The 14,873-nt window shown below is 42.8% G+C and overlaps 1 protein-coding gene across 1 annotated transcript in view; it reads left to right on the forward strand.

Annotated features, from left to right (window-relative positions):
- Window positions 1-329: 329 nt before the first annotated feature.
- Window positions 330-14,873, forward strand: part of LOC134300794 (catenin delta-2-like) — a 225,680-nt gene continuing 211,136 nt past the window's right edge. Inside the window, exon 1 of the mRNA XM_062985217.1 lies at window positions 330-475. The gene's annotated coding sequence lies outside the window, so the exon portion shown is untranslated. The remainder of the gene's footprint in view (window positions 476-14,873) is intronic.

The following is a 14,873-nucleotide window of genomic DNA, read 5'->3' on the forward strand; positions in this document are numbered from 1 at the left end:
ACTCCTAAGCAAACGACACATCTCTTCATAACAGATTTATTTATTAACATTGGTATAATTTATTTGCATCAGTCGTCACATAAAAATCTATTTTCTTAACTTTTAAATTGTTTTATTCGTTATTTTTGACTGCGAAAACGACTCCACGGTTCGCCGAAAAGAATCGACTCAAAGCACCGACTCCTAAGCAAACGACACATCTCTAATGTGTGTGCGTGTGTTTTTGTGTGAAAGTGCAGGATGCTGAAAGCCTCCGCTGCTTCTGTCTCTGTCTCGGGGACCCTGCGCTTCCAACAGTGGACATCCGGCCACCGGTTCTATCGTTCACCTTCTCCCATGAGGAGAGAGCCATTCTGCGGGTGATCACCGGACTCGGAACGCGGTGGAGGAGAGGACCGGTGTGGACAATACACAAAAGCAAACACAAAGAGAAGAGGACCAGGGAGGAGAGCGTTGTTCCATCTGAATCTGTCTGGTGAGTGTGTGCAGCAGCATCCTGTCTCTTCCAGTCTGGGTCTGAATGATGCTCGTGTTGTAAGGTTGGACAGGAGTATTGATCACATTTATGTTGTTGGGATCATACGTGTGCAAGACGTGAATGAATGATCACATGGTTTTTGGCTTGTTTGTAGTTTGAATAACAACCAGAACTGTTTACATAGAGGCATGCATTGGTATGCACATTGCATCGCATCTGGTCCTGGGTTCGACGCCCAGGTCAAGCAGTCAGGGTCCTTTATGTCTGGAGTTTGCATGTTCTCCCTGTGTCTGTCCGGGTTTGCTTTGAATGCTCCGGATTTCCTCAGACAGTCCAAGGACATGCAGCCAGGTTAGTTTATAAGAATTGATCAACGTAAGCAAGAACTTTTCCCTGGTCCTGGGTTCGACGCCCAGCTGGAGTGGTCAGGGTCCTTTCTGTCTGGAGTTTGCATGTTCTCCCTGTGTCTGTCCGGGTTTGCTTTGAATGCTTCAGGTTTCCTCAAACAGTCCAAGGACATGCAGCCAAATGAGTTTATAAGAATTGATTAACGTAAGCAGGAACTTTTCCCTGGTCCTGGGTTCGACGCCCAGCTGGAGCGGTCAGGGTCCTTTCTGTCTGGAGTTTGCATGTTCTCCCTGTGTTTGTTGGTTTGCTTTGAATGCTCCGGTTTCCTCAAACAGTCCAAGGACATGCAGCCAGGTTAGTTTATAAGAATTGATCAACGTAAGCAAGAACTTTTCCCTGGTCATGGGTTCGACGCCCAGCTGGAGTGGTCAGGGTTCTTTCTGTCTGGAGTTTGCATGTTCTCCCTGTGTCTGTCCGGGTTTGCTTTGAATGCTTCAGGTTTCCTCAAACAGTCCAAGGACATGCAGCCAGGTTAGTTTATAAGAATTGATCAACGTAAGCAAGAACTTTTCCCTGGTCCTGGGTTCGACGCCCAGCTGGAGCGGTCAGGGTCCTTTCTGTCTGGAGTTTGCATGTTCTCCCTGTGTTTGTTGGTTTGCTTTGAATGCTCCGGTTTCCTCAAACAGTCCAAGGACATGCAGCCAGGTTAGTTTATAAGAATTGATTAACGTAAACAAGAACTTTTCCCTGGTCATGGGTTCGACGCCCAGCTTGAGCGGTCAGGGTCCTTTCTGTCTGGAGTTTGCATGTTCTCCCTGTGTTTGTGGGTTTGCTTTGAATGCTCCGGTCTCCTCAAACAGTCCAAGGACATGCAGCTAGGTGCTGGAGCCGATCCCAGCTTTTCAATGGGCGCAAGGCGCAAGGCACACAGCAACACCCTGGACTGTGGGGGGAAACTGGAGCTCCCGGAGGAAACCCACGCAGACACGGGGAGAACATGCAAGCTCCACACAGAAAGGACCCGGACCGGACCGCCCCGCCTGGGGATCGAACCCAGGACCTTCTTGCTGTGAGGTGACAGTGCTACCCAACGAGCCACCATGACGCCCCTAACCAGAACAATGATTACTTAAAATAGATAAATAAAAATTGACAGGAAGGGTGTTGCCAGATTGTGCCATAGTTTGTCATTTTGATATTAAATATATTAATAATAATAATAATAATAATAATAATAATATTAGATTGTATTTATAACGCACTTTACATTTGAAAACAAATCTCAAAGTGCTACAGAAAAAGAGTAATATAAAAAAAATGCAAATATGATTTTTTAATAATAATAAAATAATAATTAATAATAATTTTGTTCGTAGTTTGACTCTTCAGTCTTTCTTTTAACTTTTAAATTAAAGAATAGTAAAGATCCAAAAAACCACTCCAGTGCCAAGCAGAAATACAAACCCTGTTTCCAAAAAAGTTGGGACATTTTGTCAAATGCAATAAAAAGAAGAATCAGTGATTTGTCAATTCTTTTGAATCTTTGCAAGATTTCCAATATTTTCACTGATCAACATCATTGTGTTTAGAATTTGATACCTGCAACACACTCAAAGTTGGGACAGATGCATATCTAGCACTGCGTTCCATCACCACTCCTATTAATGAGAGTTTTTAATGGTTTGGGAACTGTTTCACCCATTCTTGCTTGAGTCGAGGCTTCAGCTACTTAACAGTCCGTGATCACCATCGTCTGATTCTCGTCTTCATGCTGCACCATACATTTTCAATAGGTGGCAGATCTGGACTGGAGGCAGGCCAGTAAAGCCCACACACTGTACAGAATAATGCATGTCATTTTCTTGTTGATATATCTGTAGACTTCCCGTAAAACCACATATAACTGTGGCCATGATGAAGAGATAATCAGTGTTATTCACGTCACCTGTCAGTAGGGTGGCCACATTCATAGTCACAAAAAGGAGGACGTCATACCAGGAACAGGGGGACATGATACTGCAACACACAGAATGAAACCATAACCCATATAACAGAGTTTTTGACCAATTTAAGCAAGAATTCTATAACAAATGACTGTTTTGCTCACCATGTTGTGTCTACTTTTGATATTTAAGTCTGTTCCTCGCTGCCAAAAGTTTACTAATTGACTCAATTAGAGAGATATGCAGAACAGAGCGAGCGGGCGAAATTCAACCACCCAATCACAGACTAGCATTTAGAGGGCGGACCTTCTGCGATTGGCCAGTGGTGGGTGAGCATTTGTTTTGACGTGTACCTGAGCCAATGACAGATAATATTGATCAAAAATGTAACCAGTTCATTCCAAAAGGAGGATTTTTAAGTGTCCGTCCCAGCGTTGCATGGGCGGAGGACCGGCAGCTGAAAAACCGGACTGTCCGACCTAAAGCCGGACGGCTGGCCACCCTACCTGTCGGCGGTCATAATGTTATGCCTGGTTGGTGTATGTTAAAATACCTAATTAATGTGGAATCTTGCATTTAGAAATGCTCTATTTGAATTGAATGCTGGGTACAGTGTGGTGATCCATCATTGCTTGTAAAGCCTTTGACCCTAACCCATTCATGATTCCCTCACCTGTTACCAATTCACCTGCTTATTGTGGAGTGTTTCAAAAAATGTGTTAGAAGTTGATCAGTGGAAACATTGTAAACATTGTAAATGTCCCAACTCTTTCGAAAATGGTTTTGTCCATTTTATTACCTGTAAGGGTAACACTGAGAGAACTGTGTACAAAGAATTTTGTAATTAGGCCCCAGTGGTGTTATCAGCTGATGGGGGAAGGGGGTTGTGGTTAAGGGAATGTTCAAGGCCCTCGATGGACCATGTCCAAACAATTTGTAGTTTAACGTGTTTTGCTTACCATATAGAAGCACTTTGTCATTATACAATTAATGACTGTAATCCATTTGTTTCTCTACATACTTTTTACCTGCTTTCACCCTGTTCTTCAATGATCAGGACCCCCACAGGACCACTACAGATCAGGTATTATGTAGGTGGTGGATGATTCTCAGCACTGCACTGGCACTGACATGGTGGTGGTGTGTTAGTGCGTGTTGTACTGGTATGAGTGGATCAGACACAGCAGCGCTCCTGGAGTTTTTAAATACCGTGTCCACTCTATTAGACACTCCTACCTAGTTGTTCCACCTTGTAGATGTAAAGTCAGAGACGATCGCTCATCTATTGCTGCTGTTTGAGTCGGTCATCTTCTAGACTGTTGGCTGGATATATTTGGTTGGTGAGGGGTTTAAAAACTCCAGCAGCATACCAGCACAACACACACGAACACACCTCCACCATGTCAGTGTCACTGCAGTGCTGAGAATGATCCAGCACCTAAATAATACCTGCTCTGTGGTGGTCCTGACCATTGAAAAACAGCATGAAAGGGGGCTAACAAAGCATGCAGAGAAACCGATGGACTACAGTCAGTAATTGTAGAACTACAAAGTGCTCCTATATGGTAAGTGGAGCTGATAAAAATGGACTAAGTGTAGAAACAAGGAGGTGGTTTTAATGTTATGCAATTTGTACAGCGCAGTGAGCTGATTGATGCCACCCTGTCTCCGTTCACTGAGCTTCCTTTGCGAGGCAGCATGCTAGAACGGTGCCATGGAAAATGAATCGTAGAGAGGGGTTGAGCATCCTCGTGGCACTGTGTTAATTTAACAGATGGACTTCTTGAATGTCCCTCAGGCACGTGCTGATGGTCTGGTCGGCAGGCATGTGGGCAGGCATGTGGGCAGGCTGGCGGGTGGAAATTACGAACGAACAAATTGCTAAGTTTGCTAAGCACAACGTGGTATTTTTTAATGGTTATTGGAACGCTTCCTTCTGCCAAATTAATTCCATTAGTGTGATATTCTTTAAATGTGTGTTTGTGTGTGTTTTAAGTTGTACTATTCTGTATGGTTTTATAATGGCAATAAAATGAGTCCTCCACTGTTGTGCAGCTGGTGAATGAGTCCTAGCATTTTGGCAATAGTAGGCTAAGAATTAACACTGTTTTCTAATTGTCTCTGAAAGAAACTGGCGCATGTGCACTGAGGGCGTGTCTCAAATCAGCAGTCTGAGCTCAGCCATTAGAATTCAGCATTCATCTGTGTTGTGTACTAGTGAATCGATGAATCATTGACATCTCTATAACTAACTATAATATAAGTCATTTTGGATCAACCCATAATGCTTTTGCTTTATAGTTTCGTGTGGTTGCAATTTGTCTATTGGGGGGACAGGTCGGGACTGCAGGCAGGCCAGTCCAGTACCCGTACCCTCTTCTTCCGTGTAAATGCACGGACGTCCCTGGGAAAGACGACGTCTTGAAGGCAGCACACGTTGCTCTAAGATCTCAATGTACTTTTCTGCATTAAAGCTGCCATCACAGAGGTGTAAATTACCTTTGTGAAGGGCACTGACACACCCTCGCTTTTGGACTTGTTCCTGATAACAGCCTGGATGGTCCTTTTTGTCTTTGGTCCGGAGCACCAAATGCTGATTCATCTGACCACAGTACACGTTTCCACTGTCTGATGGTCCATCCTAGATGCCTCAGAGCCCTGAGAAGTCGACGCCGCTTCTGGACAAGGTTAACATAAGGCTTCTTTTGTGCACAGTAAAGTTTTAAGTGGCATTTGTGCATGTAACTCTGTATTGTAGTGCTTGAGGGTTGAAGGTTTGCCAAAGTAATCCCTCACCAATGTGGTTATATCAGCTATTGTTGAGTGGTGGTTCTTGATGCAGTGCCGTCTGAGGGATGGAAGATCACGGGCGTTCAGATTAATCTTGCGCCCTTGACCTTTACGCACTGAAATTCTTCCAGATTCCTTGAATTGTTTAATGATATTGTTCCTTGTTGCAGTCTGCATAGACCCAAAGTGTTAATTAGGAGCTTCACAGACACATTGTCCATTAAAAAATGTGTGTCGTATTGACGTCTTTATTACAAAGATGACCTCAAGGTCAGTTAAAACATAACATATCTCACTAACAAGGTTCATTTGCTGTTGAGCACTGATGATCTTTGCAAAGGTCATATTTTGCAATCTCATTAAGTTCTATCCATGAATGTGGCGACCATAAGATGTTTTTATCTGTTTTTTACTAAGTTCCTAAGCTAAAGAGTTAATGGGACAAGACCATAATCCCTTTGCCCTAACCCACTCTTCTATATATAATATATATATATATATATACAGTGTATCACAAAAGTGAGTACACCCCTCACATTTCTGCAAATATTTCATTATATCTTTTCATGGGACAACACTATAGACATGAAACTTGGATATAACTTAGAGTAGTCAGTGTACAGCTTGTATAGCAGTGTAGATTTACTGTCTTCTGAAAATAACTCAACACACAGCCATTAATGTCTAAATAGCTGGCAACATAAGTGAGTACACCCCACAGTGAACATGTCCAAATTGTGCCCAAATGTGTCGTTGTCCCTCCCTGGTGTCATGTGTCAAGGTCCCAGGTGTAAATGGGGAGCAGGGCTGTTAAATTTGGTGTTTTGGGTACAATTCTCTCATACTGGCCACTGGATATTCAACATGGCACCTCATGGCAAAGAACTCTCTGAGGATGTGAGAAATAGAATTGTTGCTCTCCACAAAGATGGCCTGGGCTATAAGAAGATTGCTAACACCCTGAAACTGAGCTACAGCATGGTGGCCAAGGTCATACAGCGGTTTTCCAGGACAGGTTCCACTCGGAACAGGCTTCGCCAGGGTCGACCAAAGAAGTTGAGTCCACGTGTTCGGTGTCATATCCAGAGGTTGGCTTTAAAAAATAGACACATGAGTGCTGCCAGCATTGCTGCAGAGGTTGAAGACGTGGGAGGTCAGCCTGTCAGTGCTCAGACCATACGCCGCACACTGCATCAACTCGGTCTGCATGGTCGTCATCCCAGAAGGAAGCTGACGCACAAGAAAGCCCGCAAACAGTTTGCTGAAGACAAGCAGTCCAAGAACATGGATTACTGGAATGCCCTGTGGTCTGACGAGACCAAGATAAACTTGTTTGGCTCAGATAGTGTCCAGCATGTGTGGCGGCGCCCTGGTGAGAAGTACCAAGACAACTGTATCTTGCCTACAGTCAAGCATGGTGGTGGTAGCATCATGGTCTTGGGCTGCATGAGTGTTGCTGGCACTGGGGAGCTGCAGTTCATTGAGGGAAACATGAATTCCAACATGTACTGTGACATTCTGAAACAGAGCATGATCCCCTCCCTTTGAAAACTGGGCCTCATGGCAGTTTTCCAACAGGATAACGACCCCAAACACAACCTCCAAGATGACAACTGCCTTGCTGAGGAAGCTGAAGGTAAAGGTGATGGACTAAACCCAATTGAGCACCTGTGGCGCATCCTCAAGTGGAAGGTGGAGGAGTTCAAGGTGTCTAACATCCACCAGCTCCGTGATGTCATCATGGAGGAGTGGAAGAGGATTCCAGTAGCAACCTGTGCAGCTCTGGTGAATTCCATGCCCAGGAGGGTTAAGGCAGTGCTGGATAATAATGGTGGTCACACAAAATATTGACACTTTGGGCACAATTTGGACATGTTCACTGTGGGGTGTACTCACTTATGTTGCCAGCCATTTAGACATTAATGGCTGTGTGTTGAGTTCCGAGTGGAACCTGTCCTGGAAAACCGCTGTATGACCTTGGCCACCATGCTGTAGCTCAGTTTCAGGGTGTTAGCAATCTTCTTATAGCCTAGGCCATCTTTGTAGAGAGCAACAATTCTGCAGGGTAGGCCATTTATATGGATACACCTAAATAAAATGGGAATGGTTGGTGATATTAACTTCCTGTTTGTGGCACATTAGTATATGGGAGGGGGAAAACTTTTCAAGATGGGTGGTGACCATGGCGGCCATTTTGAAGTCGGCCATTTTGGATCCAACTTTAGATTTTTCAATGGGAAGAGGGTCATGTGACACATCAAACTTATTGGGAATTTCACAAGAAAAACAATGGTGTGCTTGGTTTTAACGTAACTTTCTATCATGAGTTATTTACAAGCTTCTCTTTGTTTACAGCCATTGACATGTCGAACATCCCTTCGGCGGATATTAGCTACTCACAAATGGCACCCTTACATTCTCCAGCTGCTGCAGCATCTCAACGAGGATGACCCAGATCGGCGCACTGAATTTGCAGAATGGGCAAAACAAAAATTGGAACAGGACCCTCAGTTTACACAGAACATTTTGTTCAGTGATGAGGCAAACTTTTATGTGAATGGTGAAGTTAACAAACAAAACCTATTGGTCTGACACTAACCCACATTGGATAGATCCCTCCAAGACTGTTGGAACACAAAAATTGATGGTATGGTGTGGTATATGGGGTACAAAGATAGTGGGGCCATTCTTCATCAACGGAAACCTCAAGGCCACTAGATATTTGAAATTGCTACATGATGATGTGTTTCCCTCTTTATGCACTGAAGCTGGCACGTTCCCTGAGTTTTTTCAGCAAGATGGTGCACCACCACATTATGGGTGTCAGGTCCGAGCATTCCTAGATGAACAGTTTCCTGGAAAGTGGATTGGTCGTCGTGGGCCAGTTGAATGGCCCCCAAGGTCTCCCGATCTGACCCCCTTAGACTTTTATCTTTGGGGTCATCTGAAGGAAATTGTCTAAGATACTGTGAAGATTGGCTGTGAAGATACGAGATGTGCAGCACCTGAAACTACGGATACTGGAAGCCTGTGCTAGCATTTCTTCTGCGGTGTTGCTATCAGTGTGTGAAGAGTGGGAGAAGAGGGTTGCATTGACAATCCAACACAATGGGCAGCACTTTGAACAAATTTTATAAGTGGTCAGAAACTTGTAAATAACTCATGAAAGAATAAAGTTACGTTAAAACCAAGCACACCATTGTTTTTCTTGTGAAATTCTCAATAAGTTTGATGTGTCACATGACCCTCTTCCCATTGAAAAAACTAAAGTTGGATCCAAAATGGCCGACTTCAAAATGGCCGCCATGGTCACCACCCATCTTGAAAATTTTTCCCCCTCCCATATACTAATGTGCCACAAACAGGAAGTTAATATCACCAACCATTCCCATTTTATTTAGGTGTATCCATATAAATGGCCCACCCTGTATTTCTCACATCCTCAGAGAGTTCTTTGCCATGAGGTGCCATGTTGAATATCCAGTGGCCAGTATGAGAGAATTGTACCCAAAACACCAAATTTAACAGCCCTGCTCCCCATTTACACCTGGGACCTTGACACATGACACCAGGGAGGGACAACGACACATTTGGGCACAATTTAGACATGTTCACTGTGGGGTGAACTCACTTATGTTGCCAGCTGTTTAGACATTAATGGCTGTGTGTTGAGTTATTTTCAGAAGACAGTAAATCTACACTGCTATACAAGCTGTACACTGACTACTCTAAGTTATATCCAAGTTTCATGTCTATAGTGTTGTCCCATGAAAAGATATAATGAAATATTTGCAGAAATGTGAGGGGTGTACTCACTTTTGTGATACACTGTATATATATATATACAGTGTATCACAAAAGTGAGTACACCCCTTAAATTTCTGCAGATATTTAAGTATATCTTTTCATGGGACAACACTGACAAAATGACACTTTGACACAATGAAAAGTAGTCTGTGTGCAGCTTATATAACAGTGTAAATTTATTCTTCCCTCAAAATAACTCAATATACAGCCATTAATGTCTAAACCACCGGCAACAAAAGTGAGTACACCCCTAAGAGACTACACCCCTAAATGTCCAAATTGAGCACTGCTTGTCATTTTCCCTCCAAAATGTCATGTGATTTGTTAGTGTTACTAGGTCTCAGGTGTGCATAGGGAGCAGGTGTGTTCAATTTAGTAGTACAGCTCTCACACTCTCTCATACTGGTCACTGAAAGTTCCAACATGGCACCTCATGGCAAAGAACTCTCTGAGGATCTTAAAAGACGAATTGTTGCGCTACATGAAGATGGCCAAGGCTACAAGAAGATTGCCAACACCCTGAAACTGAGCTGCAGCACAGTGGCCAAGATCATCCAGCGTTTTAAAAGAGCAGGGTCCACTCAGAACAGACCTTGCGTTGGTCGTCCAAAGAAGCTGAGTGCACGTGCTCAGCGTCACATCCAACTGCTGTCTTTGAAAGATAGGTGCAGGAGTGCTGTCAGCATTGCTGCAGAGATTGAAAAGGTGGGGGGTCAGCCTGTCAGTGCTCAGACCATACGCCGCACACTACATCAAATTGGTCTGCATGGCTGTCACCCCAGAAGGAAGCCTCTTCTGAAGTCTCTACACAAGAAAGCCCGCAAACAGTTTGCTGAAGACATGTCAACAAAGGACATGGATTACTGAAACCATGTCCTATGGTCTGATGAGATTGTTTGGTTCAGATGGTCTCAAGCATGTGTGGCGGCAATCAGGTGAGGAGTACAAAGATAAGTGTGTCATGCCTACAGTCAAGCATGGTGGTGGGAATGCCATAATCTGGGGCTGCATGAGTGCAGCAGGTGTTGGGGAGTTACATTTCATTGAGGGACACATGAACTCCAATATGTACTGTGAAATACTGAAGCAGAGCATGATCCCCTCCCTCCGGAAACTGGGTCGCAGGGCAGTGTTCCAGCATGATAATGACCCCAAACACACCTCTAAGACGGCCACTGCTTTATTGAAGAGGCTGAGGGTAAAGGTGATGGACTGGCCAAGCATGTCTCCAGACCTAAACCCAATAGAACATCTTTGGGGCATCCTCAACCGGAAGGTGGAGGAGCGCAAAGTCTCGAATATCCGCCAGCTCCGTGATGTCGTCATGGAGGAGTGGAAAAGCATTCCAGTGGCAACCTGTGAAGCTCTGGTAAACTCCATGCCCAGGAGAGTTAAGGCAGTTCTGGGAAATAATGGTGGCCACACAAAGGTTTTCACTAAGGGGTGTACTCACTTTTGTTGCCGGTGGTTTAGACATTAATGGCTGTATATTGAGTTATTTTGAGGGAAGAATAAATTTACACTGTTATATAAGCTGCACACAGGCTACTTTTCATTGTGTCAAAGTGTCATTTTGTCAGTGTTGTCCCATGAAAAGATATACTTAAATATCTGCAGAAATGTGAGGGGTGTACTCACTTTTGTGATACACTGTAGCTCCACTTACCATATAGAAACACTTTGTAGTTCTACAATTACTGACTGTAGTCCATATGTTTCTCTGCATGCTTTGTTAGCCCCCTTTTCACCCTGTTCTTCAATGGTCAGGACCCCCACAGGACCACCACAGAGCAGGTATTATTTAGGTGGTGGATCATTCTCAGCACTGCAGTGACACTGACATTGTGGTGGCGTGTTAGTGTGTGTTGTGCTAAGACAAGACACAGCAGCACTGTTTGAGTTTTTAAACACCTCACTGTCACTGCTGGACTGAGAACAGTCCACCAACCAAAAATATCCAGCCAACCCCGTAGGCAGCGACCTGTGACCACTGATGAAGGTCTAAAAGATGACCAACTCAAACAGCAGCAATAGATGAGCGACCGTCTTTGACTTTACATTTACAAGGTGGACCAACTAGGTAGGAGTGTCTAATAGAGTGGACAGTGAGTGGACAACTCTAATTGCCGGCCAATCTTTCTTGCCCTCGTGAACTTAGACATGCCCTTTTGGCCAAATTAGCATCGTTTCTTCACAAAGAATAATGGTTTTAGTTGCTAATTAAGGCCAACTCGTTATTAATGCCCAGTCGGAATGGGATGTCCTGTACGCAGGACTTGTCTTTGCATACATTTGGTTGTATAGTTAATGCCATATAGTTTTTTTAAAGGTTTCGTATTGGACAACAGCTAGCTTTAGCTAGTGTGTTCTAAAATCACTGACTTTACTTTATATTGGGAACTTTACTGGCCCACACATAGGGCTTTTCCACCAAAAGAACCATGGTTCTTGAACCGGTTCTGTTCAGGTTTCTTCGAACCTTGGTGTTCTGTAGAGAACCGACGCGCGTTTCCACCAGTTTTTGAGAACTAAGCCTGCGTCATCAACGGTGGGCGTTACCCAACCAAAGTAAAGAGTAGTGATGTGATGGCGGAGTGCGTAGATTATGTGCGAGCATTTGTGCTGTTGTTACAGATGTCGTTTTTATGTGAAAAGCATCGATCAGCTATCGGTGATAAGAAGACGTAGACGTGTTTGTCGCAGTTGTTGTTTTCTTCAGTTCATTGATGTGAAAAGCGTTATGCGCTTCGCTCTCACCGCGACTCTCGGCGCAGATAGCCGATTTGCTCAGCGCTCGACTTGAGCGGTGGAACATCACTAAAGTTCCACGACACGAACATCAATTTGTGTGAAATAACCGTCAAATCTACTCTAAAATACAACATGTATCTGTGTTTAGCTGGATTAACTTCACGTGTGGTGTTTATGCAGATCGGGGTTCTCGGGAGAGTCGAAAAAGTTCACGTAAAAAATAAAGTGTGAGGTGGCTGAACATACTAAAAGTACAACATAGAAACACCACATTTCTCTCTGTTATTACTGGTTATAAGCGCTCTGTACTGCCCAAATTCATCGCTCATTGTTTTAGTACAATAAGCTTTATTTTTCACGTTAAGCGTTTTTCGTACTGTCCGGCTCACGTTTACCACGTCATATCACACAATTCATCTTTTTAAAGGCGCTTTGAAAATATCAGCGGCAAACTGGCTCAAAATGTAATCAGATGAACTTTAAAAGATAAAAATGCAGCATTAAGCTCCATACGAGACCCCAGCTGACGCAATTCATTGTTAGCCCGGACTTTATATCTAATCAAACATTTTTAGTACACATTTAAATGTGCTAAAAGATTTAAGTTTACTAAACAAAAAAAAAAAATTACTTTTCTATCAGATTAACTTAAAAAAGTTAAGTTAAGGTAATTAAACAGAAAAACGCCCACCATTGACGTGTAAGTCCGCCTTTTTTCAGCTTGCTGTTGGTGAATCAGGCAAAAATTATTTTCTTGTGTTCGGGTAGCCATTTGTTTTAACTTTTGTAACCTGTTGTTGCAAATTACTTTTTACTTTTCGTTTAAGGCTTTTTGCAAAAGTAAACATGTCTTTCTCAAATGTCTTTTGTGAAGTGGAACCTTTGTTAAACTAAGTCGGACATTTTCTTCTTCATTATGCTATTTTTGAGTAGCATGTACACCAGTCTGACGGGGCTTTTTCATCTTCCGACTAATTTTGGTAAGTGTTGTACTTTACTTAACAATTTTGTTTAAAATAAATGATCTTAATGTTGACACTAAATAAATAATCAAACAGCGCTGCTTTATTTGCCGTATTTAGGCTACATGCTAGCATGCTAGCCTTCATACGAAGCAAAGAATGTGCTGGCCTGCTTTATTTTAATCCTTAAATGAATAGTATTAATGTTGATATTATTACTTCTGTTTCTTGTTCCTTTGTTTTGTTTTAGAGAGCTGCAGCAAAACGTTAAGAAATCAGCTCGCTGTGTGAAACTGAGTACAGGTTCATGGTTACTGTGAAGAGCTGTTTGTGTTTCATCAGAACTTTATATACAGTTTTTAAGATGTTTTCTTGACATGTTGTATTTTAAGTAAATACTTCTGAAGTGAAATAAAGAAAAATAATTTTATAATTCTGTCTGTTTTTCTATAAACATTTGTGATTGATATTTAAAATGTAATTAACATGAAAACTAAGAAGAAATCAATATTTTTTTCCATTGAGCTCAAGATAATAAGTAGAATTATTCTGAAAAGCAGTTGGTATAACAAAAAAATAGTTTAATCAGCTTGCCTTTTAGGTGTAATAACTTAGTGTTTTAAGTTATGCTAACTCAAGTTTTCATTATACATTACTTAACTTTTTTAAGGCAACTGGTTTCCTCAAATTTTTTAAGTAGATTGAACTTATCCAATCTTACAGTGTTGTTGTTGTCGCTATGCTGCACAACATGACGCGCCCACAGATGACGTCACGGTTCGCTCTGAAAAACCAAGTATTCTGTGGGGCCAGATTGGTGGAAAAGGGGTATCAGACATGGTGTTGAAGTGTTGAGTGCATAGTGAACTGTTTTTCTCTTTAAATTATTATTTATTATTAAACTGCAGACACACTGATCAAAAAACCATCTGTTTCTAGGTCACTGTTGACTGACTGATAGGATGGGATGGTACAGGGATGCTGAACTTAATAATAAAACAGATTCTATGCAAGCGTTAATGCAGCAAACGTTCTGATTATGACTTCATTCCGTCACCCTCGGGTGGCACGGTGGCTAAGTTTGTAGCACTGTCGCCTCACAGCAAGAAGGTCCTGGTTCTGGTTTTGATCCCCAGGTGGGGCGGTCCGGGTCCTTTCTGTGCGGAGTTTGTGTGTTCTCCCCGTGTCCATGTGGGTTTCCTTCCACAGTCCAAAGACATGCAAGTGAGGTGAATTGGAGATACTTGATTGTCCAAGACTGTGTTTGATATAACCTTGAGAATGAGTAACTACCGTTCCTGTCATGAATGTAACCAAAGTGTAAAACATGACGTTAAAATCGTAATAAACAAACGCCCTCTAATTTAAAATTCATTTCCGCCCAATTTAGTCGTATCCAATTACCCAATCGCATTTTGCCTCCTGTACAGATCATGACCTCCACTCTTGACCAAGGAGAGCTTGACTAACACACAACCCAGTGTGCAGTGTCATTGATCAGCCAGCAGAGGTCATAATTGCAGCAGTTGAACAAGCCAATCGTTGTCATCATAGGCGCCTGATCTGTCGGTAGCAGAGCTGAGATTCGAACTCACGAGTTCGAGATGTCAGCAAGTTCAAAATATAATATACAAAGCAGCTTACATGTCACGTTGTGTCCGTCTTTTCCTACGGTGACCATCTTTACGTAGATGTAGGATGTAGATGGGAGCTGATTGCATTATAATAATAGGTACTTGCGCAGGGTTCGGTGCAGGGTGAAATTGAGGTGACCATCCTGCATCCTGTACATGT

This window comes from Trichomycterus rosablanca, chromosome 23 (genome assembly GCF_030014385.1).
Source record: "Trichomycterus rosablanca isolate fTriRos1 chromosome 23, fTriRos1.hap1, whole genome shotgun sequence".
Classification (NCBI taxonomy): Eukaryota; Metazoa; Chordata; class Actinopteri; order Siluriformes; family Trichomycteridae; genus Trichomycterus; species Trichomycterus rosablanca.